General features: G+C 42.5%; 1 long non-coding RNA gene across 1 annotated transcript; it reads left to right on the forward strand.

Annotated features, from left to right (window-relative positions):
* Nucleotides 1–1,942: 1,942 nt before the first annotated feature.
* Nucleotides 1,943–27,916, forward strand: LOC139536687 (uncharacterized). The gene is made up of 2 exons (XR_011667383.1): nucleotides 1,943–2,328; nucleotides 27,659–27,916. It is a non-coding gene; the product is annotated as an uncharacterized lncRNA (long non-coding RNA).

A 27,916-nucleotide genomic window follows, 5' to 3' on the forward strand; every position in this document is an offset into this window, starting at 1 on the left:
GTTTAGCTGTTATTTAGCCCGAAAGGATTTGAGAAATGTGATTGGTTGATGATAAGTCTATGACATTTGCCTACGTCTCGTCTTGCGCTTTCGCAGAATATGGGTCGCGTTCCTCTGCTCAAACGTGGCATGCATCAACCAATGGTTGCATGCCACGTCATCAACTGTGTCATCAACTTTAACATTTACATTTTAGTCATTTAGCAGACGCTCTTATCCAGAGCGACTTACAGTAGAGTGCATACATTTTATTACATTTTTTTACATACTGAGACAAGGATATCCCTACCGGCCAAGAGCAGACACTCTTATCCAGAGCGACTTACAGTAGAGTGCATACATTTTTACATACTGAGACAAGGATATCCCTACCGGCCAAACCCTCCCTACCGGCCAAACCCTCCCTAACCCGGACGACGCTATGCCAATTGTGCGTCGCCCCACGGATCTCCCGGTTGCGGCCGGCTGCGACAGAGCCTGGGCGCGAACCCAGCCCAGCCTGGGCGCGAACCCAGAGACTCTGGTGGCGCAGCTAGCGCTGCGATGCAGTGCCCTAGACCACTGCGCCACCCGGGAGTCCATAGATTGCTATAACATGTGATGTGGTTAGCTGATACTTAAAATAATACCTATCCAGTTGTTATAAGATCAGGAATGTGTCAGCAACGCACCCCAGATTTCAACGATTGGAGAAAATAACATCCCAAGTGCCACATCCTTATGATATATATAATGTATATATATTTCTTGTTTTTCATAAGAGTAACTTAAGAGACAGATTGCAAATGACTGAAATACAGGACAAATCAACCTGTTTTTGTAAATTAGATTAGTGCTGTTTGAATTTGATGATACAATGTGGGACATAGGAAAGGGACGAAATGTGGGACTGCCCCGCACAATCCGGGACATGTGTTCACCCTAATGATAGCTGTACTTTTATTTTCTGGTTGATGCATCTGGTTGGCCATTAGCCAATCATCGTTTCTCAACGAGTTCATAGCACGTGTATGCATTCAAATGGTATTTACAACAGGTAATTACCACCTTCCCACTTGGTTATGAACTCAGCAGAATCACCTCAGTTTTCTTGTAATTACTGTACATTAAATTTAACCTTCCCACTCGGAACTTCCGATAACTCCGACAGCATGTGAACAACCCAATAATCTTGTATTGGTGCAAAATAATATATTTTATTCAATAATATCTAAAAAGTTGTCAACTGTAGCCACATATCCCTTCGGTTTGCTTGCCTAATGACCATCACGACATAACTTATACAAACCTAGCTTTTTTGTTTCAGAAATTACAAATTTTTATTAATGGGGCCGTTTTGCCCCATGTTACCCTCGAGAACCCACTGGCCAAACACTGGTTGAATCAACGTTGTTTCCACGTAATTTCAACGAAAGCTTAGAACCAACGTGGAAAGACGTTGAATTGATGCTGTGCCCAGTGGGAAGGCATTGGCAAAAAATAAAGACAAGTAATTTTGAACCTTTTGCGTGCAAATGTAAAATTAGTTATCAAAAAGAAAGGAGGACCAAGGCACTCTTCATATAATTAATAAAATGCCTTTATTAGTATGGCATGTTCAATAGAAACAAAGTTGTTTAAAAACCGACGCGTTTCGGCCGAAACAACTTTGTTTTAAACAACTTTGTTTCTATTGAACATGCCATACTAATAAAGGCATTTTATTAATTATATGAAGAGTGCCTTGGTCCTCCTTTCTTTTTGATGACCAATTTACACCTTTTACCAAAGAGCACCTTCTATCTACCAAAATATACTATAGTGTACCTTAGTAGCGCTTCCCTTCCTCCCCTTTCTAATAGTAAAATTAGTTATATTGAAGAACATAAGGGTATCGTTATGTTCTATAGGAATACTCATGGCTCAAACTTTCTTTCTTGAGGGCAACGGGGCAGGTGCCTGTGAAGTACTAATTTGCGTCGCTTACCCCACTCCACCCCCGCGAAGTGTGCTATTCTCCGTCACATCACTCTGTCGGAGAATCAGTCAACCTATCGATGCAGGGAGGACAGCAAAAACAGAATATTTCACACGGCTGCAACCTCTAACGGCGCTTGTAGCTGCCCCATTTTAACAACCTTACGAAGTGCAACATCGCATGTATTGTGTACATTAGCCCTTCGCATTAAACTTTCAAATGGCAAACCACGGACATTTGATCCCGGAACTGAAGCTCGAAGAGGCTGAGGACGAATGTTTGACGAGGAGCATCAGTCTGGGGTACTTGCAGCAGCTACAACAACGAAGCAAACCGCCGTCACCAATTCCGTCGAATTCGAGAGGACACAGGTAGGCAGTAGGCAGTAGACTCTCGTCCTTCACTATACTCATGCTCAAACGTTAACAATTGCCATAACAATTGCGTAAGGTTTGTTGGGTTGGAGTAATACGTAAGTTGCATATATTTAGATATGTATACTGTAAATAAAAACCAGTGGCATCAATGGATGAGATCTTTTGTAAAATAAATATTTTTATAAACAGAATAAACATGGATTCAGAAGACTGAATGCAGCCTGATCCTGTGAACATGACACTGTATTCAAACCGTTTTTACAACATTTTGTTGAAAGTTATTGTGCATTTCAAACTTAAATTCCAAGCACTTTAACACAACGTATTGTCTGGCCAACTCGGTGAAGTTGTCCTCTGTGCTTTGTAGTGTTGTTGCTTAAACTCTCATCAGCATCACATTTCTCAAATATCCAGGCTGGCAGCCCTACAATTTCATTACTAATTGGAAGTCTACGTAACTTGTATCTCAACACATTGCAATGAAATAGGCTAGAATAATACATACTATAATCAAACCCAAGCAGGTAATCACAAACAATGTAACCCAATCACATTTTAGACATCAGCACAACACACACACAGTATTGATTCTAATACCCCAGGGTAGACTTAATGAAACCCAATGACATGATCAGACACCAATGCTTCACAGTACTATGTTTGAAACAATTATAGAAAATTATGTATCGTAAAAGTTAGCCTGGATGATTTTGCTGGCAAAAGTCTCATGTAGGCAGAGACCAGGGAAGTAGCCTACCCTCATTAGGCTTGTGTATTGGGTGTTAGACAGAGTGTTCTTCCTTCACACCACACACAGGCAGCCTATGAGAGAGAAGCAGAGGCACCGCTGTTCTGGAGGCTGCAGCTCTTGAAGGGCACCTTTGAAGCGGCTTGGCCAGGAGAGAGGGAGTGGAGAGTGGGGGTTGTAGTTGCTGGATCCCTTTCCCCTGCTCTCAGTATTGACTCTGATTATGCCCTGCCTGTTCCTGGATAATTCGCTCTCCAACAGTGCAGATATATATGTCCCCCTCTCTACAACAGCTCTATTTCAGCGTTGGCCTGCAAATAAACTGGAAACGTAGGAAGGTATCCTGATAATGCAGTGTACAGTAATTACATGTAAACTTTACCTCTCCCCTATTTAAGATTTTTTTGTGTGTGTTGTCATTGCAGTCACATACAGTAAAAATAACCAAACCAATCAGAACAGAGAAGCACTTAATGTTTGTCAATCAACCATTCAAACCCAAATATGTCTTCATATTCAATGTAATGCAAACTATAAGACCAACATAGCAGGTGACTCAGTATTGGACACTTATTCAACACATTTTAGAGACCTGTAAACATTTGCTGAATGTACTCAGTGACCACCAGGTTTGTTTAGCTTATCACCCCCATTAGTTCCCCTGACCTTGGCTTCAAGATGGGGAGAGTTACGAGGGTGGCTGAGGTGAGGTGCTTGGTTCAGCCCAGCACTGATGATATGTCTTTATCCTTTGCTGTTTGTCCTTGGTCTGACAGCAGAGTAGGCCTAGTGCATGAATTCACCTCACGGTCAGGTAGTTTTCATTATCGTCTCCGTTGTTTAATGTTCTCCGGCTGATTACCCTGCACATTTTGCCTTTCTAAAGCACTGAGCTAAAATGCAGGTCATGTTTTGGTGATATTCATTGTGTACTCATCAAGGATAAGTGCTGAGAGGAAGCAGCACAGTGTTGTCTTTTTAGTAAGCCTTATGAACCCTGTTATTCCCTTAAACTAAAGGAATAGTTCAGCCGTTTTACATATTTACATATTTGTTTACTTACCTTGAAAGCAGTGGCTTGCTGTCTCTTCTCATCCAGACTGCCTTCAAGGTAAGTAAATCGGGTTGGGCGGTATCCAGGGCTGCAGTCCTCACGCTAGCCACTTTACCTCTGGGGAATCTGTCGAAATCGGATGCAGTTTGATTGGCATCTTAATTGGTGGTCCAATTCACAAATGTTGCCCCATCGGCCACTTTACCTCTGGGGAATCTGTCGAAATCGGATGCAGTTTGATTGGCATCTTAATTGGTGGTCCAATTCACAAATGTTGCCCCATCGGCCTGAAATTTTGGTTGAGGAAGGGAGTGAAGAACTTTGATCACTTGTGGGGTTGATATGACCCACATTGAATGTAAGCTGTAGTACCGTGTCTAACTCCGGTAGCCACGAAGTGTAAAATTTAATCAGCACGGCTGCGTTTTCGGCATGTGAGACAAGATTATGACGCAAGCTTGCTTAAAAAAATATATATAGATGACATTTATTTTAGTGTTGGCAAATGGGAGTGATGCTCAAATTGTCTTGGTCTCGTAGTGAGGAGCCTATAAAATGTAACTAGCTTCATAAATATGTTTTGGGGAATTCTACAATTTATTGGAATAAATGACCGAACTATAAACTAGCTAGCCAACTATGGGTAACTGTAGCTGGCTAAACATTCAAAGTATGATAGCCATGCATAATTTTTGCAAAGAAGATTGTGCTTTTTCATTGTAAGCTCATTTACTTGTTTGGCTGCCAGCCAAATAGTGTTGCACTTCTGTTGTCATCTGATGAAAATGAAGCTATTTTCAGCCGAATGTGTTGCACTAATGTATTTTCTGAGAAGGAAAACTATAGTGGTACGTCCCAGATCACTCTATTGAAGCAAAAAAACGCTTGACTTTCAATATATAACGCGACCCGTCAATACACAGCTGGACTCAACTGCTACCCTTTCTCCCGTTGTGCTATTTACAAACAAACACTTGACTGGCTCAACTGTTCTGGGGAACTACAGTAAGCTTCATAATATAAAATAATGTGACAGGTGAAATGAAGAACACGATCTGCTTCATCTCCTAACGTATTGCACAAGTTGACGGCAGGTATTAACTTAAGTAGCTACAACTATAAAAATGTATATAAAAACTTCAAAGAAATAGTTTTGACGGTATTGAAAAACCATCCTGTGGCTATTTCAAAATACCCTGATGTAAGATATATATATGGTTTACCGCCCAAGTCTATAAGGAAACATGTCTAATTATGTAAAATCTCTGAACTATCACTTTAAAGTATTTACCTTTTTTATTGAGCTGCGCAAGAGTGAGTTGATGCCTTTGATAAGAGGTAATCAGTCGCGATGGATGTTGGCTCAATCAGGCATTGATTTACCAAATATAGGATCAATCAAAGCTGATCAGTGTGCACTCTGTTTTTAACAGCTATCACTGTTAATCAAGTCATTAAAACACTGTAATACAGCTGCCACATCTGTATCAAAGTCAAATCACTGCCAATTTGTCCTCATGTCAATTCAAGGCCTCCTGCCGATCAAAAGCATCCTACACGTTTCAGATCCACCAACATGTCATGGGATGTCAATGGGGCCTGGGAAAGCAGGAAATTACTGATTGTAACTGTACCAAGTGGTACTGGGAGATGGTGGCATATTACCCCCCCCTTTGGTTGGACAGGGTTTAATTAAAGGAAAAGAAAAGAGGGATGATTATATGCTCTATCAAGGCTACAGAGGAGGACTCTGAAGCTTACGTACAGTCTGCTTTCATGTGGAATAAAGCTCACCGCCCCACCCTGACTAAAAATGCCTAAAGATGATGAGTTGAGACTATTTAATATTCTTCAGAATGCTGGCTGATATTGATGCATCGCGACATGCAACGTTTACAATATGCTGGTATGACGTCTGTATGAATTGGATATAAGAATCATATCACTTCTAAGCAAAGGCTTTATCAATGGGATTCTGATGCTTGTACTTCCACTGAGGGGGAAATAATGTTTTTTATATAATTTTTATACCAAAGCAGTGTCCAATTGAGGTATTGAATTGCATCTGTCAGATTGGAAAGAGGATAACTCTTTCACCATATGCTAATAATTCACAATAATTCGCATAAGCAATAGAGGGCACCTCCATAATCTCTACATCAACAATCAGATAGCATAACTTTCCTGCTCTACATTTGAATGGTTTAATTAAGCAATAAGGCCTAAGGGAGTGTGGTGTATGGCCAATATACCACGACTAAGGGCTGTTCTTACGCAAGACGCAACGCGTACTGCCTGGATACAGCCCTTAGCCGTGGTATGTTGGCCATAAACCAAATCAAATTTTATTTGGCACATGCACATGGTTAGCAGACGTTAATGCGAGTATAGCGAAATGCTTGTGCTTCTAGTTCCGACCATGCAGTAATATAACAATTTCACAACTACCTTATATACACACAAGTGTAAAGGAATGAATAAGAATATGTACATACAAATATATGGATGAGAGATGGCCGAACGGCATAGGCCAGATGCAGTAGATGGTATAGAGTACAGTATATATATATGAGATGAGTAATGTAGGGTATGTGAACATTATATAAATTGGCATTGTTTAAAGTGGCTAGTGATACATTTATTACATCCAATTTTTTATTATTAATGTGGCTAGAGATGAGTCAGTATGTTGGCAGCAGCCACTCAATGTTAGCGATGGCTGTTTAACAGTCTGATGGCCTTGAGATAGAAGCTGTTTTTCAGTCTCGGTCCCAGCTTTGTTGCACCTGTTCTGACCTCGCCTTCTGGATGATAGCGGGGTGAACAGGCAGTGGCTCGGGTGGTTGTTTTCCTTGATGATCTTTTTGGCCATCCTGTGACATCGGGTGGTGTAGGTGCCTGGAGGGCAGGTAGTTTGCCCCCGGTGATGCGTTGTGCAGACCTCATTACCCTCTGAAGAGCCGTACGGTTGTGGGCGGAGCAGTTGCCGTACCAGGCGGTGATACAGCCCGACAGGATGCATCTAAAAGTTTGAGAATTTTTGGTGACAAGCCGAATTTCTTCAGCCTCCTGAGGTTGAAGAGGCGCTACTGCGCCTTCTTCACCACTCTGTCTGTGTGGGGGGACCATTTCAGTTTGTCCGTGATGTGTATGCCGAGGAACATAACTTTCCACCTTCTCCACTACTGTCCCGTCGATGTGGATAGAGGGCTGCTCCCTCTGCTGTTTCCAGTCCACGATCATCTCCTTTGTTTTGTTGACATTGAGGTTATTTTCCTGTAGGCCGTCTCGTCGTTGTTGGTAATCAAGCCTACCACTGTAGTGTCGTCTGCGAACATGATGATTGAGTTGGAGGCGTGCATGGCCACGCAGTCATGGGTAAACAAGGAGTACAGGAGAGGGCTGAGAACGCACCCTTGTGGGGCCCCAGTGTTGAGGATCAGCGGGGTGGAGATGTTGTTTCCTACTCTCACCACCTGGGGGCGGCCCGTCAGGAAGTCCAGAACACAGTTGCACAGGGCGGGGTCGAGACGGTACCTCAATTACCTCAACTAACCTGTGTCCCAGCACATTGACTCTGTACCGGTAACCCCCTGTATATTGCTGTATATAGCCTCACTACTCTTATTTATTTTATTATTTTACACTTCAGTTTATTTTAGTAAGTATTTTAACACTTATTTTTCTTAACTTCATTGTTGGTTAAGGGCTTGTAAGTAAGCATTTCACTGTAAGGTTGTATTCGCTGTATTTCACTGTACACCTGTTGTATTCGGCGCATGTGACAAATACAATTTGATTTGATCCACTATGAGGCAAACAAACCTCGAGGCAGAATCACAGGTGGCTCGAGAAAGAGCCTTGTTGGCCTTGGATTTAGCCAGTCGGCGTGTCTGAGAGGATCAGTTGAAGCAAGGTGAGGTGCAGAATTGCTAATGAGTGATTCCTCACAAACTAGGACAAAAAAAAAGAAATTTTTTTTCACAAAATGTAATTCATAGAATGGTTATTTGGAGAAAAGATTGTTGACATATTTGTATCTAAAATCATAACTGAGAAATAATTAAAGTTGGCAAATTTATGTAATTTTGGCCTTATCCTTCTTTAAGAGTCCATCAGTAGGTGCTCCAAAGCAAAAATGTATGTGATATGAAGCTTTACTGCTTGTTCTGTAATACGAGTAATATTTTTATTTCAATTAAAAAAAATAATCGTACACTACTCATGTTACAGAACAAGCAGGAAAGCTTCATATGACATACATTTTTGCTTTGGAGCACCTACTGATGGAAGCCTGGATAAATAAGCCCAAAAATGTCAAATATGCCAACTTTGATTAGTTATTTCTCAATTATGCTTTTAGATTCAGATCTCAAATATATGTAATTAAAACTTCCTCCAAAGGACCATTCTATAGATTACATTTGGTGGAAATCCCAAAAAATCATGGTATTTTTTTGTTCTGGTTTCGTGAAGAATCACTCTAGGCTTGAACACATAATAATGCATTGTTATTTGGGAATGGGATGCAAGATGATTCGTAGATCAGTGATTCTGTGCAGTCTGACAGCAAAAAACACACACAATGCCTGAGCATGGCTGCCCATATACCCCTGGGTGAGGAAACCCCAGTAGTTTCAGAAGTGTGACCATGTGTCAGCAGCACACAAATTAGAGTGCAGCAGTGCTCTCTTAGTCTCATGCATGGTCTCACTCCAAGATTAACATGGCAGAGTGTCAAGAGACAGAGATACCTCACCACCACCAGCCACTAGGAGAAGTTTAAAGCATATAGACAATATTATAAACAGGGCGGTTCGAGCCCTGAATGCTGATTGGCTGACAGCCATGGTATATCAGACTGTATAGCACTGGTATGACAAAACATTTGTTTTTACTGCTCTAATTCCATTGGTAACCAGTTTTTTATTAGCAAACAGGCACCTTCGGAGGATCTATTGAATATAAGAGCAACGTCAACTCACCAACATTACGACTAGGAATACGACTTTCCCGAAGCAGATCATCTGTTTGGTCCACCACCCAGGACAATTGATCGGATCCCAGGCGGCTACCCAAAACAACAGACTGAGCGGTCTTCTGGTCAGGCGCCGTAGACGGGCACATCGCGCACCGCTCCCGAGTATACTACTCGCCAATGTCCAGTCTCTTGACAACAAGGTAGATGAAATCCGAGCAAGGGTTGCCTTCCAGAGAGACATCAGAGATTGTAACGTTCTTTGTTTCACAGAAACATGGCTCACTCAGGATACGTTATCAGAGCCGGTACAACCACCTGGTATCTTCACGCATCGCGCCGACAGAAACAAACAACTCTCTGGTAAGAAGAAGGGCGGGGGTGTATGCCTTATGATTAACGAGACGCGGTGTGATCATAACACCATACAGGAACTCAAGTCCTTTTGTTCACCTGACTTCAAATTCCTTACAATCAAATGCTGACCGCATTATCTACCAAGAGAATTCTCTTAGATTATAATAACAGACATGTATATCCCCCCCAAGCAGACACATCGACAGCCCTGAAAGAACTTCATTGGACTCTATGTAAACTAGAAACCACATATCCTGAGGCTGCATTTATTGTAGCTGGGGATATTAACAAGGCTAATCTGAAAACAAGGCTCCCTAAATTTTATCAGCATATCGAATGCGTGACCCGGGCTGGCAAAACCCTGAATCAATGTTATTCTAACTTCTGTAATGCATACAAAGCCCTCCCCCGCCCTCCTTTTGAAAAATCCTACCACGAGTCCATTTTGTTGCTCCCAGCCTATAGACAGAAACTAAGACATGAAACGCCCGTGCTCAGGTCTGTTCAATGCTGGTCCGACCTACCGGATTCCACGCTTCAAGATTGCTTCGATCACGTGGACTGGGATATGTTCCACATAGCGTCGGACAACAACATTGATGAGTACACTGATTCGGTGGGCGAGTTTATTAGCAAGTGCATTGGTTATGTTGTACCCACAGCAACTATTAAAACCTTCCCCAACCAGAAACCGTGGATTGATGGCAGCATTTGCGCAAAACTGAAAGCGCGATCCATGGCTTTTAATCAGGGCAAGGCGACCGGAAACATGACCAAATACAAACAGTGTAGCTATTCCCTCCGCAAGGCAATCAAACAAGCTAAGCGTCAGTATAGAGACAAAGTAGAGTCGCAATTCAACAGCTCAGACACGAGAGGTATGTGGCAGGGTCTACAGTCAATCACGGACTACATAAAGAAAACCAGCCCCGTCGCGGACCCCAATGTCTCTCTCCCAGACAAACTAAACAACAACCCTCGCAAGGATGCCGGCCGAGACGGCAACCCTAGCCCCGTCCTCAGAGCATGCGCAGACCAGCTGGCTGGTGTGTTTACGGACATATTTAATCAAGCATCCCAGTCTGCTGTTCCCACATGCTTCAAGAGGGCCACCATTGTTCCTGTTCCCAAGAAAGCTAAGGTAACTGAGCTAAATGACTATCGCCCCGTAGCACTCACTTCCGTCATCATGAAGTGCTTTGAGAGACTAGTCAAGGACCATATCACCCCCACCCTACCTGACACCTTAGACCCACTCCAATTTGCTTACCGCCCCAATAGGTCCACAGACAACACAATCACACTGTACACTGCCCTAACCCATCTGGGCAAGAGGAATACCTATGTAAGAATGCTGTTCATCGACTACAGCTCAGCATGTAACACCATAGTACCCTCCAAACCCTCCAGATGGTTAAGGTTGTGGTTTGAGGAGAGTAAGCTGATCCCAGTTTTGCATCCGAAAGACAGCCGGGGCTCTAATGCACCAGAGGAGTGACATCGCAATCTTTATTGGATCGTTTGCAGTAACTCATTTTTTTTTAAACCTTTTTATTTAACTAGGCAAGTCAGTTTTAAGAACAAATTCTTATTTACAATGACGGCCTACCAAAAGGCCTACTGCGGGGACGAGGGCTGGGGTTAAAAAAATATAAATATAGGACAAAACACGCATCACAACGAGAGAGACTACACAACACTACATAAAGAGAGACTTAAGACAACAATATAGCAAGGCAGCAACACATGACAACACAGCATAGTAACAACACAACATAACAACAATATGGTAGCAACACAACATGGTAGCAGCACAAAACATGGTACAAACATTATTGGGCACAGACAACAGCACAAAGGGCAAGAAGGTAGAGACAACAATACATCACACAAAGCAGCCACAACTGTCAGTAAGAGTGTCCATGATTGAGTCTTTGAATGAAGAGATTGAGATAAAACTGTCCAGTTTGAGTGTTTGTTGCAGCTCGTTCCAGTCGCAAGCTACAGCGAACTGACAAGAGAAGCGACCCAGGGATGTGTGTGTTTTGGGGCCCTTTTAACAGAATGTGACTGGCAGAATGGGTGTTGTATGTGGATGAGGGCTGCAGAAGATATCTCAGATCGGGGGGGGTGAGGCCTAAGAGGGTTTTATAAATAAGCATCAACCAGTGGGTCTTGCGGCGGGTATACATAGATGACCAGTTTAGAGGAGTATAGAGTGCAGTGATGTGTTCTATAAGGAGCATTGTTGGCAAATCTGATGGCCTGAATAGTAAAGGACATCTAGCCGCTCGAGAGCACCCTTACCTGCCGATCTATAAATTACGTCTCGGTAATCTAGCATGGGTAGGATGGTCATATGAATCAGGGTTAGTTAGGCAGTTGGGGTGAAAGAGGAGCGATTACGATAGAGGAAACCAAGTCTAGATTTAACTTTAGCCTGCAGCTTTGATATCTGCTGAGAGAAAGACAGTGTACCGTCTAGCCATACTCCCAAGTACTTGTATGAGGTGACTACCTCAAGCTCTAAACCCTCAGAGGTAGTAATCACACCTGTGGGGAGAGGGGCATTCTTCTTACCAAACCACATGACCTTTGTTTTGGTGGTGTTCAGAACAAGGTTAAGGGTAGAGAAATCTTGTTGGACACTAAGAAAGCTTTGTTGTAGAGCATTTAACACAACATCCGGGGAGGGGCCAGCTGTAAGACGGTATCATCTGCGTATAAATAGATGAGAGAGCTTCCTACTGCCTAAGCTATGTTGTTGATGTAAATTGAGAAGAGCGTGGGGCCTAGGATCGAGCCTTGGGGTGCTCCCTTGGTGACAGGCAGTGGCTGAGAAAGCAGATTTTCTGACATTATACATTGCACTCTTTGAGAGGTAGTTAGTAGTGATGCACCGATATGACAATTTTGTCCGATACCGATATCTGATATTTTCCTTGCAAAAAGAAACTGATGCCGATAACCGATATTTAAAAATATTGCGGCCTTGTAAGTGTTCTAGTACAGTTGAAGTCGGAAGTTTACATACACCTTAGCCAAATACATTTAAACTCAGTTTTTCACAATTCCTGACATTTAATCCTAGTAAAAAGTCCCTTTCAAAGTTCAATTTCAATTGACAAACAACAAGTGGCAACCTAGCTAATACTTACTCAAGGTTTCCTAAATCATTGCTAAGAATAATGAAAATGACTGCAGTTTCTACAGGTCATCGTTTTCAGGCTGGTTGTATTGGTGCTAGCCAGGTACCAAGCTAAAGCTAGCTACCCCAGAAGTTGCAGTCTAACAAATCAAAAACTTTATTACCACCCAGGTGGTAAGAGTAGGCAACATAACGTCTGCCACACTAATCCTTAACACTGGGGCCCCTCAGTGGTGTGTACTTAGTCCCCTTCTGTATTCCCTGTTCACCCACGCCTGCATGGCCAAACACAACTCCAACACCGTCATTAAGTTTGCTGACGACACAACAGTGGTAGGCCTGATCACCGACAACGATGAGACTGCATATATGGAGGAGGTCAGAGAACTGGCAGTGTGGTGCCAGGACAACAACCTCTCCCTCAATGTGAGCAAGACAAAGGAGCTGATCGTGGACTACAGGAAAAGGCGGGCCGAACAGGCCCCCGTTAAAATCAACAGGGCTGTAGTGGAGCGGGTCGAGAGTTTCAAGTTCCTGGGTGTCCACATCACCAATAAACTATCATGGTCCAAACATACCAAGACAGTCGTGAAGAGGGCACAACAAAACCTTTTCCCCCTCAGGAGAATGAAAAGATTTGGCATGGGCCCTCAGATCCTCAAAAGGTTCTACAGCTGCACCATCGAGAGCATTCTGATGGGTTGCATCACCACCTGGTATGGTAACTGCTCGGCAAACGGTACCGGAACGCCAGGTCTAGACCAAAAGTCTCGTCAAGTCTCAACCGGTTCACCCCTCCCCCCCAGAGAACGGTTGATTGTCACAGGCAATGAATTTTATTATCTTGGCTTTAATGGATTTCGCCTTTTCGTTGCTCGCTGAAATGTTCTTACTCTTTCAAATGACGGCTCGACTTGTTGACTGCTTGATCCACACAGCAGACATTGTGGGCTAGGTTAGGAAGGCTGTGTTGCACGTGTAGCACAATTTTACGTGGCGTCATTACGTCTTGTACCTACGATTATAGAGGTATGCACGATAGCTTTGACATCAGTTTTTAACATTGGTGTTAAACTAGACATCGGGCCGATACCGATGTTGGCATTTTTAGCTAATATTGGCCGATTCCGATATGTTCACTGATATATTGTGCAAACCAGGCCAAAGACCCCTCACAGACACCAATACTACATAGCCGGCCCACAAGAATGGAATGGTCTACCGTATCAAAAGCTTTGGCCAAGTCAATAAAAATAGCAGCACAATATTGCTTAGAATCAAGGGCAATGGTGACATCATTGAGGACCTTTTAAGGTTGCAGTGGCACATCCATAACCTGAGCGGAAACCAGATTGCACACCCGAGAGAATACTATAGACATCAAGAAAGCCAGTCAGTTGATTATTGACAAGTCTTTCTTATTGCAATTTTATTTTAAAGCTACCAATATGTTGGTTGTACAACAGAAGGACTGCAGGGTATTTTTCTAGCCAGGCTAGAATGAAACACTCCTACATTAGACTCTGATTTGTTTATGCTCAGCTTGAATGAATGCGTGCAGACAATCACTGTGACAAACCTCATATGAAAAAATCCCCCAAGCCTTACAGACATGCATAAATTGCATTTGTTGTGCTTATGAAATGCTTAAGCATAACAAATAGGTTACCTGATTGCCAATTGTTCTAGACGGACATTGTAAAGATTTGCTTGTGAAAGTGCTCCCCTCTTGTCAAAGTACTGGTTAAAAGCATCTGTGTAGTGTCCACTGGGATATGTGACCAGTGAATGTTCGACTCAACATAGAATACAGACGTACTGAGCTGAAATCAATCCCAGATCATTATTTCCATTCAGTAGATCCCATGCCTCGTGTCCCTAGCCTGCACGCTGGTTGTGTCCCAAATGGTAGCCTATTCCTTACATGTTTTATTTGGGATATAGACACTTGCAGGCTGCCTTATCGACTCCTTAGCCATTATCTGTGACCTCTAGCTGCTAAAAATAGATATAGATCTAGTATCCTTGGGAAAAGCAGCAGTGTAGGAACCACAGTTTGAATAAGGGATTAGGTTGTTGTAATGCATGTCCAGGCCTCTTATGGGAATGTAATGTCGATATTATATCAACATTAGGAAATTAAATCCCTAATGCAACACACTCTGTATCCTATTTCACCCCTTCTGCAAAAACAGGACATGCATTATTTAATATAGCTCTTTTCTTGTCAGTACTGTATCAGTAACCATGCTGACTTAGAAGAAGAATATGAATGATGAATGAATACGTCTGGAAAAAAAGTATTCTTCTAAGTCATATTGTAAGGCTAACATTTTACAAAGTAGCCTACACCTTTTCAGGTGCTTCTTTGTTCACCCCAAATAACTCAAATAATAAATTTTGTCTGATTGTTTTAAAGTTTTGTCAGTTGAATTGTTACATCCAGTCTCATCCACCTGCGATATACAGAAGAACATATTTGATATTAATATGGTAGAGTAAAAATTAGAACACCTCTAAAGTGCCTTCAATTTGAGTGGAAGCAGTTGAATTTCTACTGCTCTTCACAATCTGTTGTGGATAGCTTCTAATTCTGGAGAGCAAGGCCATGTTAAGTAGCCAGACAGTTACTGTTAGAATATATTTCTTAGGCATTTTTTCCTCCATTTTATTCAGCCGGGGATAGCATGACATGGATAGGGAAACAGAGGGAGATGTATAGTAGCTGGGGTGGTTTATATGTACTGCAGGCGGCAGCATTACCCGGTAGACCAGCCAGACAAGCCTCTTGCACACCAGCCTGTAACTTTGTTATTGATCAGTAACTGCCTACTGAAAATGAGGGCTGGCATGACAAATTGATGTGTATAGAACAGCCTAGAAGCCTGACAGAATATGTGTGGGACTGATCATAATTTAACCTCTTTGGTGTCTTTGAGTCTCACTCACGGCCACTAGATGGAAGACTTGGGTAATACATATACACTGACTATGCTATGCTATTTCCATGTGAAACACTGCCCTGAGGTGTGTTTATTAGTGCACAATGTAGTAAAACATGTTGCAAGTGTTTCTTATTGTTCAAATTCAGGTTAGTCTCTCCCTGTTTTGGCACGTTTGGTTCCTAGTGAATGCACTGCCCTATAGATACCCAGGCTGAACTATTCTGTTCACAGAGAACCCGGTACACATGTCTTCTGTCACTTGTTATATTAATGATGATAAGGAGATTAAGTCCCATCATGCACTGCTGATGTTTCCCCTGTGGCCAAAGCAGGAATGATTGACAGGTCGTTTTCTGCCACCTGTATGAGGCTAGAAGAATAGACCGTTTGTCATTCAGAGCAGAGGAGTGTAGATTGTGTTTGTGCATGCGCAAGATACGCGCAAGGACATATGAAGCTGGTTTTGTGAGCTCGAAGTGCACTGTGTCTGGACAGACAGTGTCTTTGCACAGTTATTTGGGTAAGTGGATTAATGAACAAAATACTAAAATATTGTTTTTGAATGAACAATCCCCCTAAGTGTCACAGGACCAGTGATGTAGTGGTAAAAACAATTGATGGGTAAACTGTGATCGCTTGCCGGGGTAAAAAAAGTAACGCTCCCTATACTTTAAATGCATTTTTCTGCAAAAGGTGGGTAAACTGTTGGGCAAACAAATTAGGGTGGGTGACCTGCGTTTGCTTGTGTTTACTCTCCACTACATCACTGCACATGATGTATTTCCCTACACACACACACACACACACACACAGTCTACTACACACTCCACCTTATGTTTCCCTTCAAAAACCCTGAGCCTGCTCCATCCAAGTTAAAATTTTAATTTGATATTTTAGTCATTGATGTTCTTATCTAGAGCAAAAATTGGTGCACTGGAGCTGTCACAATGTGTACACCCTTGTTTAGAAGTTTACTCATCCAGCGCGTTGCGTAACCTCAGTCTCTAGCATATATTCTGTAGCTATATCTGATTCCATAAGTTACTCGCCATCTCTTCCAGTGGTGCCAAATGTCTCACATCAACATGGGACGACACAGTAATGGCACAATCAGGGCACACAATGGCGCGTTGTCACACTACCGGCAGAGAATGAGTAAAATCCAAGATTTGGGGGGAGGGGCTTTGTGCTATTATGTAACGGATAAACACAGACCTTCTGCACATTACCTTGGAAATAATGGATGACTCAGCGGGACAAGAGGCGTTTATCCCACTTATACCACAGTTACCAAATAAAACAATACTAAATCACACATTTACCGGTAGGGGGAGAAAAAAAATAGTTGATATTTTTATAAGCAAAATCATACTTTCATCTTTTGGTTGCTAGAGACGCTATCCAATCATTCGTTCGTTCGATTAGTTCTATATTTAAGGACACGACCCAGTTGTTCATTCTATATGTTCGTTATCCCTTGCAGTCATGACCTCTGCAGCAACCAGAATAACAGAAAAGTAGCTGCATTTGTTTAAGCTGTTTTCTTTTGACATCAAATTTTATTGGTCAGATATGTGTTTAGCAGATGTTATTGCGGGTGAAGCGAAATGCTTGTGTTTCTATCTCTGACAGTGCAGTAATATATAACAAGTAATATCGAACAATTTCACAACATATACCCAATACACACAAATCTAAGTAAAGTAATGGAATTAAGGATATATAAATATATGGACGAGCAATGTCAGAGTGGCATAGACTAAGATACGGTAGAATAGTATAGAACACAGTATATGCATATGAGATGACTAATGCAAGATATGTAAACATTATTAAAGTGACTAGTGTTCCATTTATTATAGTGGCCAGTGATTTCAAGTCTATGTATATAGGCATCACTATGTGCTAGTGATGGCTATTTAACAGTCTGATGGCCTTGAGATAGAAGTTGTTTTTTAGTCTCTCGGTCCCAGCTTTGATGCGCCTGTACTGACTTTGCCTTCTGGATGATAGCGAGGTGAACAGGCAGTGGCTCTGGTGGTTGTTGTCCTTGATGACCTTCTTGGCCTTCCTGTGACACCGGGTGCTGTAGGACACCTACAATTTTTACCTTGCATAGTGCCTTCTTGTCACATTGCAAATCAAACACTAGGCTAGAAGCTTGCGAAATAGTTTGTTGCTAGCAAACCTGCCAATATGACAACCAAATTCAAAAATATCAGTTGCTGAAAACACCTGGTCAAACTAGAAATTGAATGTGGGAGGATTTGACAGCATAGCGCCACTTGCATCATGACTACAGTAGGGATCAGAGAAATTAATGTTCATCACTCACCACGTTAGGTCATCAGATGCTCCCCAAAAAAGTCTCAGCAAAAATAATCAATTGCTAACTAGCTAGCTAAGTTTTTCTTCGTTGGACCTAAGTTTACAATGTATCCAATTTTGGTTTGTGTGTTTGTTGGTTTAGCTTTCTGTAACTTTGTAGCAAGTACAGGCTACATGTGTAGGTGGATATTGCGTCATGATTGTCAGGTGTCCGGATATCTTTTCCAACTGTCTGGTTTTAATATCCATTCTAGAATTCCCTTCTAGCCAATCAGAAACGAGTATTCAACAATGCTGTGGTATAACCACTTATGATTTGCGTCTCATATGGCACCCTATTCCCTATATACAGTTGAAGTCGGAAGTTTACATACACTTAGGTTGGACTCATTAAAACTCGTTTTTCAACCACTCCACAAATTTCTTGTTAAACTATAGTTTTGGCAAGTCGGTTAGGACATCTACTTTGTGCATGACAGTAATTTTTCCAACAATTTTTATTTCACTTATAATTCAATGTATCACAATTCCAGTGGGTCAGAAGTTTACATACACTAAGTTGACTGTGCCTTTAAACAGCTTGGAAAATTCCAGAAAATGATGTCATGGCTTTAGAAGCTTCTGATTGGCTAATTGACATAATTTGAGTCAATTAGAGGTGTACCTGTGGGTGACTCCTCCAGTCTGAATAGTCTCTCCCACACAACCCCTCGAAGGCCGAATACACCCCCACGGCCAGCAAGTCACGAAGCAGATTGCGCTCATCTCTCTTCTCACCAGTTCTGGGGTTGGGAGAGGATGACTGAGTCAAAAAAACTCCAGAGCTAAAGCAATCTGTTCCTCTAGGAACTTCTGCAGTGTCATCTACAGTTTTAGTGTTGGTGTGAGACTTTTGACAAAGATAGATGTCCATATAGTTTGTCCGATTTTAACTTTTTAGGGTTATATTTTTTTCTGACAGTCAACAATTCTAGTTGTTTGTAGTTGACAGTCTAGTTGTAGTTTGTTTTTGAGTACACAGACAATCAGTCTTTCCAGTGTTTACTGTTTGTTTAAATAGCATTTACAGTCACCAACAGGAATGTTGTTTCGGTTAATGTGATGTGACTAATTGGCATTCTCCTCCTTAATGACTCACCTTCCACCCACTGCAAAACTGCTATTTTATTCAATCAGCACACTACATGTACTGTATAATGTGTATGACTGCAAACTTTAGAGTTGGATATTTCACTGCACTTCTAAGTGGAGGAGTGATTTGAGCAGCACAGGGAGGGAGGCCTTTGATGGTTACTGAATACGTTGCCACTGTGTCCACCAAGTCAATTAGAATGAGTCCAACCACTGAGCTCCGGAGGCCAACTTGCAGTAGGGCTGGGTGCGGTGTGTGCATGTATTCTAGTTAGAGAAGAGGAAAGAGTCTGATGTCTGGGGAGATATGGTACCGTTATGAATCAGAAGGACCAGCAGTTCAGTTCAGCTATCTAACAGAGGAGCTCCTACGGGCTGTTTCATTTTGGCACCATTACAGTGACAGATACAGTATGTACTGAGAAGACGAGAGTAGCAATTTTCCGATTAGATTAACTCTTCAGATTATTGCTATAATGTGGTGGAGGCACTCCGTGAAGGTAGAGGAAAGTTTGATCTTCAAGGTTGATTCACTTATTTTTATGTTGCCTTAATGACCATACATGTACAACTTCTGAATCGAGAGCTTGACCGACTGTTGGAAACAAACACAAAAGAGAAGATTGGGATCCACTTGATGTAAAACAGGTGATGTTTTGGTCAGCTGGTGTGCAGATAAACTGCTCTGATGATGGCAGAGGGAGAGATGGCGAACATGAACCTTTGCACGTTGATCCGCAACCGCGCTCCACTCAAACCTCCTGATGAACTCAACCTGTCAACTAGCATACAGTACACACAGTTTGAGGCCACAAATATTTAGCACTTCCATAAGTGGCTAGGTGTCCATCATTTTAAGTTTGTAGAGCAACATGACGGTAGTAGGCCTGATCACCGACAACGATGAGACAGCCTGTAGGGAGGAGGTCAGAGAGCTGGCAGTGTGGTGCCAGAACAACAACCTCTACCTCAACGTCAGCAAGACAAAGGAGCTGATCGTGGGCTACAGGAAACGGAAGGCAGAGCACACCCCCATTCGCATCGACAGGGCTGTAGTGGAGCGAGTCGAGAGCTTCAAGTTTCTCAGTGTGCACATCACTAAGGATCTATCATGGTCCACACTAGGGTTGCACATTTTGGGGAATATTCAGAGGTTGAAACTTTCCGTGGGAATTAACGGGAATATATGTGAATTAACGGAAATATATGCAAAATAATATTAGTACCATTTAAATGTAGATTATTTTTGCATTGGATATATTTATCATATTATATGGATACATAAACCTTTTACCTTATCATAAGGAGACATAATTGCAAATGTATTAAATCCTTCCAATAGAAATGTTAAAAAACTATTTAGTTACGAATTGAACTCTAACTGAGTTGACATGTTTTCAACATACATCTGTATAATGATAGTCTAGAAACTAAAGCTTTGGTTGGCTTCCTCTCAGGCTTCCATGTCTTCTCCCTGGACCTCCTCAATGTCCACCTCTTGAACATCAGAATCTGAGGCCTCATCTTCACTGTCACTTTCCAACCTTGTTGAGGATGGCTCGTTGCCAAGCTCAAAAAGCTTTCCCAGATGGTCACCAATTTTTCAACACTTGTATTGGTCAGCCTGTTGCGTGCTGTCGTGTGTGTGTTCCCAAACAAGGACAGCTTGCGCTCTGAGGAGGCTGATGTTGGTGGGATTTGGAGGATGATGGAGGCCACAGGTAAAAGAGCCTCAGATCCATAAAGTCCCTTCCTACAGGTGGCTGATGAGATATGTTGGCACGACTGCCATATTGCATCTCCATCCCAAAGCCCTTGCTTGTAAGTGTACTTCGCCAGACTGCCAAGAACCTTGCCCTCATCCAGGCCAAGGTGGCGAGACACGGTAGTGATGACACAATAGGCCTTGTTGATCTCTGCACCAGACAGGGTGCTCTTGCCAGAATACTTGGGGTCCAACATGTACGCTGCGGCGTGTATGGGCTTCAGGCAGAAGTCTTCACGCTTTTTGATGTATTTCAGAACTCCAGTTTCCCCCTGCTTGGAGCAACAGGGAAGTGGGCAGGGCAGTACGGATTTCTTCTTTTACTTCTGCAAGCAGAGTCTGAACATCAGACAGGATGGCATTGTTTCCTTCAATCCGTGTAATGGCTACTGCTATAGGTTTCAGGCTGCTTACCACTCTCTCCCAAAATACATCATCCAGGAGGATCCTCTTGATGGGGCTGTCCATATCGGCAGACTGTGATATGGCCATTTCTTGGAGAGACTCCTTCCCCTCCAGCAGACTGTCAAACACGATGACAACACCACCCCAACGGGTGTTGCTGGGCAGCTTCAATGTGGTGCTCTTATTCTTCTCACTTTGCTTGTTGAGGTAGATTGCTGCTATAACTTGATGACCCTTCACATACCCAACAATTTCCTTGGCTCTCTTGTAGAGTGTATCCATTGTTTTAAGTGCCATAATGTTCTTGAGGAGCAGCTTCAATGCATGAGCAGCACAGCCAATGGGTGTGATGTGAGGGTAGGACTCCTCCACTTTAGACCAAGCAGCCTTCATGTTCACAGCATTGTCTGTCACCAGTGCAAATACCTTCTGTGGTCCAACGTAATTGATGACTGCCTTCAGCTCATCTGCAATGTAGACCGGTGTGTCTGTTGTCCCTTGTGTCTGTGCTCTTGTAGAATACTGGTTGAGGGGTGGAGATGATGTAGTTAATTATTCCTTGCCCACGAACATTCGACCACCCATCAGAGATGATTGCAATGCAGTCTGCTTTCTCTATGATTTGCTTGACCATCACCAGTAAATGAGTAGATAAAGCATGTCTGGTTGGAGGGGTGTATGCTGGGCGAAGAACATTCAGAAATCTCTTCCAATACACATTGCCTGTGAGCATCAGTTGAACCAGTTGCATACACAGCTCGAGCAAGACATTCATCAGCATTTCTCTAACTTCGTTCCTCCATTGAGTCTTTTGCATTTATGTTAGCATAGCTGAAAACTGTTGTGCAGATTAAAGAAGTAATAAAACTGGCCTTCTTTAGACTAGTTGAGTGTCTGGAGCATCAGCATTTGTGGGTTAGATTAGAGGCTCAAAATAGCCAGAAACAAAGAACTTTCTTCTGAAACTCGTCAGTCTATTCTTGGTCTGAGAAATTAAGTCTCTTCCATGCGAGAAATTGCTAAGAAACTGAAGATCTCGTACAACGCTGTGTACTACTCCCTTCACAAAACAGCGCAAACTGGCTCTAACCAGAATAGAACGAGTGGGAGGCCACGGTGCACAACTGAGCAAGAGGACAAGTACATTAGAGTGTCTAGTTTGAGAAACAGACGCCTCAAGTCCTCAACTGGCAGCTTCATTAAACAGTACCCACAAAATCCCAGTCTCAACGTCAACAGTGAAGAGGTGACTCCGGGATGCTGGCCTTCTTTGACAGCTGGGCCTGCTATCCTTTCACCCTCCTCCAAAAAATTCAAATATTTGCCATTTTCAGGAGTGGCACTGGGGCTAAAACATTATCCTACATAGTGTGGGAGGACTGCACCTAAAAAGGCTGGAGACTCCTAACTAATCGAAGAGCGTGCATGTATATGTCCTGACCAAAAGATGAGGAGTCAGTGGTATGGTTCACTTGATGTTGCAGCACAGCAAGATTCTCAGTAGACAGGGGGCATGGGATGTCAGGAACAATGACCCCATTGTCAGTGTTTCCTGATTCCAGATTATCCTCCTGATAAAGCTGGTCCTCCAGATCTGTATTAGTGACGATAAATTTAAAGGAAGATCTGTCTAGCCATTCACATATCACAAAAAATCCAGAAAATCACATTGTAGGATTTTTAATGAATGTATTTGCAAATTATGGTGGAAAATAAGTATTACCTGCTGGAGGTCATTATGCAGGGCTCTGGCAGTGCTCCTCCTTGCACAAAGGCGGAGGTAGCGGTCCTGCTGCTGGGTTGTTGCCTTCCTACGGACTCCTCCACGTCTCCTGATGTACTGGCCTGTCTCCTGGTAGCGCCTCCATGCTCTGGACACTACGCTGACAGACACAGCAAACCTTCTTGACACAGCTCGCATTGATGTGCCATCCTGGATGAGCTGCACTACCTGAGCCACTTGTGTGAGTTGTAGACTCCGTCTCATGCTACCACCGCCAGCATTCAAAAGTGACCAAAACATCAGCCAGGAAGCATAGGAACTGAGAAGTGGTCTGTGGTCACCACCTGCAGAACCACTCCTTTATTGGGGGTGTCTTGCTAATTGCCTATGATTTCCACCTTTTGTCTATTCCATTTGCACAACAGCATGTGAAATTTATTGTCAATCAGTGTTGCTTCCTAAGTGGACAGTTTGATTTCACAGAAGTGTGATTGACTTGTAGTTACATTGTGTTGTTAATTAATTTTTTTAATTTAATTTTTTTGAGCAGTGTATATTAATAATAATTTAACACCTTTATTTAACTAGGCAAGTCAGTTAAGAACACATTCTTATTTTCAATGACGGCCTAGGAACGGTGAGTTAACTGCCTTGTTCAAGGGCAGAACGACAGATTTTTACCTTGTCAGCTCGGGGATTCGTTTTTGCAACCTTCCGGTTACTAGTACAACGCTCTAACCACCTGCCTTACATTGCACTCCACGAGGAGCCTGCGTGGCAGGCTGACTATCTGTTACGCGAGGGCAGCAAGGAGCCAAGGTAAGTTGCTAGCTAGCATTAAACTTATCTTATAAAAAACAATCAATCTTAACATAATCACTAGTTAACTACACATGGTTGATGATATTACTAGTTTATCTAGCGTGTCCTGCGTTGCATATAATCGATGCGGTGCCTGTTAATTTCTCATTGACTCGCAGCCTACTTCGACAAATGGGTTTGCGAAAAAAGCGCTGTCGTTGCACCAAGTACCTAACCATAAACATCAATGCTTTTCTTTAAAATCAATACACAATAATATATTTTTAAACCTGCATATTTAGTTAATATTGCCTGCTAACATGAATTTCTTATAACTAGGCAAATTGTCACTTCTCTTGCGTTCCGGGCAAGCAGTCAGGGTATATGCAGCAGTTTGGGCCGCCTGGCTCATTGCGAACTGTGTGAAGTCCATTTATTTCTAACAAAGGCCGTAATTAATTTGCCAGAATTGTACATAATTATGACATAACATTGAAGGTTGTACAATGTAACAGCAATATTTAGACTTAGGGATGCAATCCGTTAGATAAAATACGGAATGGTTCCGTATTTCACTGAAAGAATAAACGTTTTGTTTTCGAAATGATAGTTTCCGGATTCTACCATTTTAATGACCAAAGGCTCATATTTCTGTGTTTTATGTTATAATTAAGTCTATTATTTGATAGAGCAGTCTGATTGAGCGATGGTAGGCACCAGCAGGCTCGTAAGCATTCATTCAAACAGCACTTTCGTGCATTTGCCAGCAGCTCTTCGCAATGCTTCAAGCATTGAAGCCTATCAACTCCCGAGATTAGGCTGGTGTAACCGATGTGAAATGGCTAGCTAGTTAGCGGGGTGCGCGCTAATAGCGTTTCAAACGTCACTCGCTCTGAGAGTTGGAGTAGTTGTTCCCCTTGCTCTGCATGGGTAACGCTGCTTCGAGGGTGGCTGTTGTCGATGTGTTCCTGGTTCGAGCCCAGGTAGGAGCGAGGAGAGGGATGGAAACTATACTGTTACACTGGCAATACTAAAGTGCCTATAAGAACATCCAATAGTCAAATGTATATGAAATACAAATCGTATAGAGAGAAATAGTCCTATAATTCCTATAATAACTACAACCTAAAACTACTTACCTGGGAATATTGAAGACTCATGTTAATTAAAAGGAACCACCAGCTTTCATATGTTCTCATGTTCTGAGCAAGGAACTTAAACATTAGCTTTTTTACATGGCACATATTGCACTTTTACTTTCTTCTCCAACACTTTGTTTTTGCATTATTTAAACCAAATTGAACATGTTTCATTATTTATTTGAGGCTAAATACATAAATAAAATCTATTATATTCAGCTAAAATAAGTGTTAATTCAGTATTGTTGTAATTGTCATTATTACAAATAAATAAATAAATTGTCAGATTAATTGGTATCGGCTTTTTTTGGTCCTCCAATAATCGGTATCGGCGTTGAAAAATCATAATCAGTCGACCTCTGGTACTGACATGTCACAGCACTCCAAACATCTCTCCATAAGCGTTCCACTCTAACAGAGAGAAAGAAAAGGTTTTGTGGGGGGGGCCTAATCTCTGTGGTCCTGTGGTCTTCCGCCATGAATAGTGAACACTGAGGTGGGTCCGAGGTTATAGAAATGTAAGTTGTGTGTGTCTCTGTGAGTGGTTATTGACTGACTGTATGTGACGCGGACACCTATCTGAGTGTACCTGAAACATTTCAATATAGAGGGCTATGTTTCTCACCACTTGGTTAACTTCTTTGGGGTACCCCTCCCCTTCTCAATTTCCGCCTAAAGACATACCCTAATCTAACTGCCTGTAACTCAGGCCCAGAATCAAGTATATGCATATTCTTGGTATCATTTGAAAGGAAACACTCTGAATTTTGTGGAAATGTGAATTGAATGTAGGAGAATATAACACAATAGATCTGGTAGAAGAAAATACAAGGAAATAAACATACGTTTTCTGTTTTTTTATTGTTGCTGCATCATCTTTCAAATGGCCAAGAACAGCCAAACATACAGATAGGATGCTGTGGATGAATTGAATGAAGAACATAAGATGGCAACAATAGCTGAGCAAAGTTTTAGACAGAACTTCAAAAATGAGCGAGCTACATGATATTGAGCATGAAGTCACCCAGGTGTCCCACACAAATGTACCCAAGTGGCCAAATTGGTACAGTGATACATTTTGAAGGAAAGAACTATATACAAAATACATAAATGCTATTATAACACACCCCCCCCAAAAAAATATATATAAATGATTTTTTGTTGTTGAAATAAATAATAATAAACAAATAACAAGGGTAACTATTTACACATTTTCTATTTACAATATTGTGAAGACCCTCAGTCCTCTACACAATATTGTGCTGCTGGTGCCATGGCCCATAGCAGTCTCTTTCTGCTGTAAAGCAGAGGGTTACTGAACAAGTGGTGCAGGTGATGGGGCATTTCCTGTGAGAAAGCGCACAACGACGTCTCCCTACTGTGCCCTTTTTGCCCTGAGGCACATTCATACCTGCAGAGATGAATCTGGGCAGGTGAACAGCACTGGTTGGAGCAGAAGGTGCTGCAGTGGACTTGCTGTAGCTAGCAAGCTCCTGGATGAGCAGCTCCCTGAAGGCTAGCTGTGAGATGGGGGGCTGTCCACAGCTCTTGGCCATTTCCTTCTGGAGGATGAAGGAATTCACCACAGCAATGTCAATGAAATGATAGAAAAATGTTTTGTACCATTTCATGGTCTTGTGAAGAACATTGTAGTATCCTATCAGCGCATCTGACAGGTTCACACCTCCCATGCTCTTGTTGTAGTCCTTCACAGTAGCTGGAATGGGGACATTTTTTGTGGTCCATGCCCCGGCACCATCCTTCACACGTCTGATGACATGATCTCCACTGAAGGACTTGTGGATACTGGAGCACATGACCACCTCTCTGGTAATCATCCACTTCACAAACAGCAGGCCATCTTCACGGATCCATCGCATGGTACCCCGCTCAGCCCGCTTAGGCATGTCGTTCAGCTTGGTCTTTGGAAATCCCACCCTGTTGGTCCGAGTGGTGCCACAAGCCCACATATCCAGCTTCCTCAGGTTTGCAAACAGGGTAGGGCTTGTGTAGAAGTTGTCCACAAAAAGTTTGTAGCCCTTCCCCAGCAGTTGAAAATCCAATAACTCCATAACGGAATCATAACTCAGTCCATTACCGGTAGCAAAACTGTTTATTCCCTCATAAACTAAAAAATTGCAAGTGTAGGCACACACAGAATCAGCCAAAACAAACAGCTTGTAACCCCATTTGGTTGGTTTGTTACGCATGTATTGTTTGAGGCTGATTCTGGCCTTTGAGGCTACCATTCTCTCATCGATGGACAGGTTCTGGGCGGGCTGAAAATAAGTCTTGCAGGCATCAACGATGCTGGGGTAGAGAGGTTTTATTTTACAGAGCCTATCAAACCTTGGTGTGCCTCTCTTCTTGTCATTCTCCCCATCAACTTCTGGGTCACTGATGTGAAGCGCCCGTGAGATAGTCAGAAACCTTTTAGAAGACATGACAGTCATGGGGAAAGGCAGTTGATAGAGAGCTGATGTTTTCCAGTTGTCCCTTTAGAGTTTTCAACTTCACCAGCCCCATGTAAATGACCATTGAAAAGTAGCAGAAAAGGTCTGACATGGAAATGGTCTTCCATGCCTCTTTCTTTCCTGCCTGCTTCTTAGCCCCATACTTATTGGTGTTCGCCACCAGGGAATCAACAACTGATGAGGTGAAAAACAGTTGAAAAAGTTGAAGGGGGCTGTACTTTGCAGTCATGTCTAGTTGAGGTCCTGGCTGCCTTTTGGGTCTAAAAACTGGTGGATTTGGTTCCACATCATCTTCTAACACAGAGTGCCTCTGGCCCTCTGTCTGCAGGTTTCTCTCTTCCCCACCTCCTCTTCTTTGTCACTGACTTCACAACTCTAGATGGCCGGGTAGGTGTGGAGCCAGAGACAGCGGGGGACTGGCTGGAAGAACCAGCTTCAGAGGGAGATGGACACCTACACAATGGCGGCTCATAATCAGAATCACTGCCACTGTGAAAGATAAAAAAATCAGTAACAATACTTTCACGTATGAGCCCTGTATCAACACGTAAAATAAACAGATATATATAGAGTACAGTGAACATAA

This window comes from Salvelinus alpinus, chromosome 13 (assembly GCF_045679555.1).
Source record: "Salvelinus alpinus chromosome 13, SLU_Salpinus.1, whole genome shotgun sequence".
Classification (NCBI taxonomy): Eukaryota; Metazoa; Chordata; class Actinopteri; order Salmoniformes; family Salmonidae; genus Salvelinus; species Salvelinus alpinus.